Source organism: Penaeus monodon, chromosome 5 (genome assembly GCF_015228065.2).
Source record: "Penaeus monodon isolate SGIC_2016 chromosome 5, NSTDA_Pmon_1, whole genome shotgun sequence".
Taxonomy (NCBI): Eukaryota; Metazoa; Arthropoda; class Malacostraca; order Decapoda; family Penaeidae; genus Penaeus; species Penaeus monodon.
This window is the reverse complement of record NC_051390.1, coordinates 50,464,388-50,469,387: the sequence shown is the minus strand read 5'-3', so window position 1 is coordinate 50,469,387 and position 5,000 is coordinate 50,464,388. Positions and strand designations below refer to the sequence as shown.

General features: G+C 36.2%; 1 protein-coding gene across 4 annotated transcripts in view; it reads right to left on the bottom strand.

Moving 5' to 3' along the window:
* The window catches only part of LOC119573261 (regulator of G-protein signaling 7-like), a 108,478-nt gene that overhangs the window by 35,231 nt on the left and 68,247 nt on the right, over positions 1-5,000 (bottom strand). The gene's annotated exons all lie outside the window — the stretch shown is intronic.

Genomic DNA, 5,000 nt, shown 5'->3' with positions numbered 1-5,000 from the left:
GGGGGTGGGGGACGGGGAAGGGGAGAGGGGGAGGGGTGGGGGAGAGGGGGATGGGGAAGGGGAGGGAGAAGGGGAGAGGGGGAGGGGAATGGGGGCGGGGGTTATAACAAAAGGATGCGGGAGGGGGGGGGGAGAAGGAGAGAGAAGGAAACGTAGTAGGAGATACTGCTAGATCAGGGTCATAATATTGATATATGCACTAATCTACACTCTCTGCTCTTCGTCGCTATCTTATCGTTCCTCTGTGATTTTCTTTCTTTCTTTGTTTCTTTTTCTGTTTCTTTCCTATCTCCTGGTTCTATCTAAGTCGAGCTCTGACAGTCTGCCAGTTTTTTTTTGTTTTGTTTTTTTCTCCATCTATCTAACAGCATTTCTTATTTTCTCTTCTCTCATTCTCTCTCTCTCTCTCTCTCTCTCTCTCATTATTCTCTCTCTCTCTCTCTCTTATTCTCTCTCTCTCTTCTCTCTCTTCCATTCTTCTCTCTCTCAATTCTCGTCTCCTTCTCGTCTCGCTCTCTCCTCTCCTCCTCTCTCTCTTCCTCTCCTTCTCTCTCTATCATTCTCTTCCTCTTCTCTCTCTTCTCTCTCTCTCCTCCATTCTCTCTCTTTCCCTCTCTCCTCTCCTCTCTCTCTCATCCTCCAGCTCTCGTCTCTTCCTCTCTCCCTCTCTCTCTCTCGTCTCTCTCTTCCTCTCTTCCTCTCTCTCTCTCTCTCATCGTCTCATCTACTTCTCTCCGTCTCTCTCTCTCTCTCTCTCTCTCTCGTCTCCTCTCTCTCCTCCTTCACTCTCACTAGTCTCTTTCCTCATTCGCACTCTCTCTTTCTCTTCTCGCCTCTCTTTCTCTCTCGCTCTCTCTCTCTCTTTCTTCTTGTTTCTCTCTCTCTCTCACTTCCTTTCAGTCTCTCTCTCTCTCTCTCATTCTCTTTCTCTCTCTCTCTCTCTCTCTCTCTCCTTCTAATCCTCTCATCTCTCTCTCCCTCTCTTCTTCTCTCTCCCTCTCCTCTCTCTAATCTCTTCTAAGTACTGCGTTCTTCCCAAATCTCTCTCTCTCTTTCTCCTCCTCTCTTCTCTCTCTCTCATCTTTCTCGCTCTCTCCCTCTCGTACCTCTCCTCTCTTCTCTCCCTCTCGCTCTCCTCCCTCTCTCTCTCTCTCTCTCTCTCATTTCGCTCTCTCTCCTTTTTCTCATTTCTCTCTCTCTCTCTCTTTCTCATCTCTTCTCTCTCTCCAATCTCTCTCTCTCTCTCATTTTGCTCTCTCTCTCTCATTCTCCTCTCTCTCTTTCCTCATTCTCTCATCTCTTCTCCTATCTTACCTCTCATCCTCTCTCTCCTCCTCCTGGTTCTTCTTCTCTCTCTCCCTCTCTCTCTCTCGTCCTCCCTCTCTCTCTCCCTCTCCTTCTGTCTCTCTCTCCCTCTCTCTCTCTCTCTCTCTCTGTCATTCTCAACTCTCTCTCTCTGTCCTTTCTCTCTCCTTCTATCACTTCTCTCCATCTCTCTTTTCTCTCTCTCTCTCTCTCTCTCTCATTCTCTTCTCTCTTTCTCATTCTCTCTCTCTCATTCTCTCCCCTCTCTCCTCTTTCTCACTCTCTCCTCTCTCTCTTTCCTCTCTCTCTCTCTCTCTCCTCTCTCTCGCTCTCCGTCCGTCTCTCTCTCACTCACTCTCTCTCTCTCCTCGTCTCTCTCTCTAACCTCTCTCTCCTACTCGCCTCTCTCTCTCCTCTCTTCTCACTCTCTCTCTCTCTCTCCTCTCGGTCTCTCTCTCGCTCTCTCTCTCTCTCTCTCTCACTCTCCTCATTCTCTTCTCTCTCCGTCCCTCTCACTCCTCTCTCTTTCTCGGTCCTCGTCCTTCTCCTACCCTCTTCTCCTCTCTCTCTCCTCTCGTCTCATCGCTCTCTCTTCAGCTCTCTCGTCCTCTTGCTCTCTCTCTCTCAATCTCTCTATCTCCCTCTCTCTCTCCTCTTGACTCATCTCGGTCACTCTCTCTCTCTCTCTCTCTCACTCTCTCTCGTCTCTTCTCTCATTTCATCCTCCTCTCTCTCCCTCTCTCGCATCACGCTCCCTCCTCACTCTCTTCTCTCACATCTCTTCTCATCCCCTCCTCCTCTCGTCTCCCCCCCCCCCTCTCTCTCGCTCCCTCTCTCCTCTCTCTCTCTTCCTCCCCTCTCTCCCCTCCTCTCTCTCTCTTCTTCCTCCTCCTTCTCTTCTCTCTCCTCTCTCAACTCTCCTCTCCTTCTCCTCTCTCTATTCTCCACGCACGCTCTCTCTCTCTCATTCTCTCTCTCTCTCTCCTCTCCTCTCTCTCTCTCTCTCATTCCTCTCTCTCTCTCATTACTTCATCTCTCTCAATTCCCCCTCTCTCTCCTCTCTCTCACTCTTTCCCTCCTTCTCTCTCCCTCTCTCTCTCTTTTCTCATTCTCTTCTCTCTCTCCATCTATTCGTGTTCCGCTCTCTTCTCCTCAGTCTCTCGTCTCTCGTCGGTCCCTCGCCTCTCTCTCCACTCTCCCTTCTCAATCTCACTCTCTCCTCTCCTCTCATCCCTCTTTCTCTCTTCTCTCTCTCTCTCTCTCTCTCCCCTCCCTCAAACCGTGTCCAAGTGTCCATATGTCTATATATGCATATTTATAATCTGGCTGTGCGAATGGCTTTGATTTCCTTTAAACAAAACGCTTAGACTCCGGCCTGTGAAATATCTAAAGTAAAAGAAGGCCTCTTGGAGAGCAAAACTAGTGTTACCTAATTTAGTGTTAAACAGAGGAAGCGACAAGAGCAAATGAGGAAAGGGAAAGGGAGGGAGACAGAGAGGAAGGTGGAGAGAAGAGGAAGGAAGAGGGGTAGGGGGAAGAGAATTGAAACGAAGAGGGGGAAAGGGAAAGGAAGTAGATGAGAATAGGAAGGAGGATAAAAATGGAGAAGAGATATATAAACGTTTAGGTAAGGGATAAAAAGAACAACAAGGAAGAAGGGGTGGTGGGGTTGAGGGCAAAGGGGAAAAAGGGAAATGAAAAACAGGGGAATGGAACGAAAAATGGAAAGAGCAAACGAGCAGAAAATAAAGTAAGGAAATTTAAAGAAAGTACATGGTAAAAAGAACAGGAAAGGGAAAAATGGATAGAACAAGGAAGAAGATTAGAAGGTGAGATGTAAAACAAATGTAATAGTTTTACATTTAATTAAAAGAGTATTATGTGAAAAAATGTAAAAAAGGGAAAGTAGAGTAGTTAGAAGGATGGATGAAAAGTAAACTGGCCTTGCATTATTCAGTGATGCAATATACAACATACAAATGCAATATTCAATTCATACATATACATGCACACTACGCATATGTATACAAAGAAACACACACACAACACACATATATATATATATATATATATATATATAGATATATCTATATATATATATATATATATATATAATATATATATATATATATAATATAGTAATATATATATATTAAATAAATATATATATTCTATTATATTATATATATATATATATTATTATTATAAGATATTATATATATATGTATATATACATTATGTATATACCACATATTATACACACACACAACACACAACACAACACACATTTATTGATATTATATAAATATATTCTATATTATATGTATATATATATATATCTAATAGATATTATATATCATCTACTTATATATATGTTATATCTCTATCTGTTTATATATGTATATAATATCTATATATATAATATATCGATATATATATATATATCTATATATTATATTATCTATATATACTGGTATAGATAATCCATAGATATACTATATATATATATATATAATATAAGATTATAGATATATATATAAGTATATCTAATACGATATATATATATTCATATATATATATATCATTATCAATATCTGTTATACATATACATAAACACAGCCACACTTGTATAACAAAAAACACACACCAGCACACTAAATATATATCCATATATCTATATATAATCATCTCTCTATATATAATCATATATATAATAATCTATATATATCTATAAATATATACATATATATATATATATATATATTAAAATACTATAATATAGTATATATATATATATATTATCTATATATATATATCTATATAGGTATATATTATAGTATGGATATATATAATATACTATATATAGTAATATATATAATATAATATAATTATAATAATATATATTACATATATAAATAAATCTGTATGTATATTATCTATATTGTTATATATATATATATCTATAATAATATCAATATATATATATCTATATATTATATATTATAGATATATAGATATATTTAATTATATGTAATATATAAGGCATACACACGACACTCATATCTAGATATTATATATAGTATATATCTAATATCTATATATATCATATATATATTTTATATAGATAATATATAATAGTCTATATATATATATCTATATATCTATATTATATATATATATATATATATGTATGTATATATATTATATATGATAAAATATATATATATCTTATATAATATATATATCTATATATATATAGATTATATATATATGTACGTATGTATATACACCACACATATATAAATTAAAAAAAAAACATATAATAAATATATATATATATATATATATAATATATCGATCTTATAGAGGATATATTTTTTTTTTGTTTTTTTTTTTTTTTGTTTTTTTTTCTTTTTTTCCTTTTTTTTTTTTTTTTTTTTTAACGTAGTTCATGTTTGAGCGCCGTTGTCACAGCATGCTACTTAATTGTACACACACACACCCACACACACACACACCACACACACACACACACACACAAGTCGACACACACCACACACATATATATAATATATATATTATATATATCTTAGATATTATATATAATAATATTATATATGTATATTGTATATATATAATATTTATGTATATATATATATTTATTATATATATATATAATATATATATAATATATA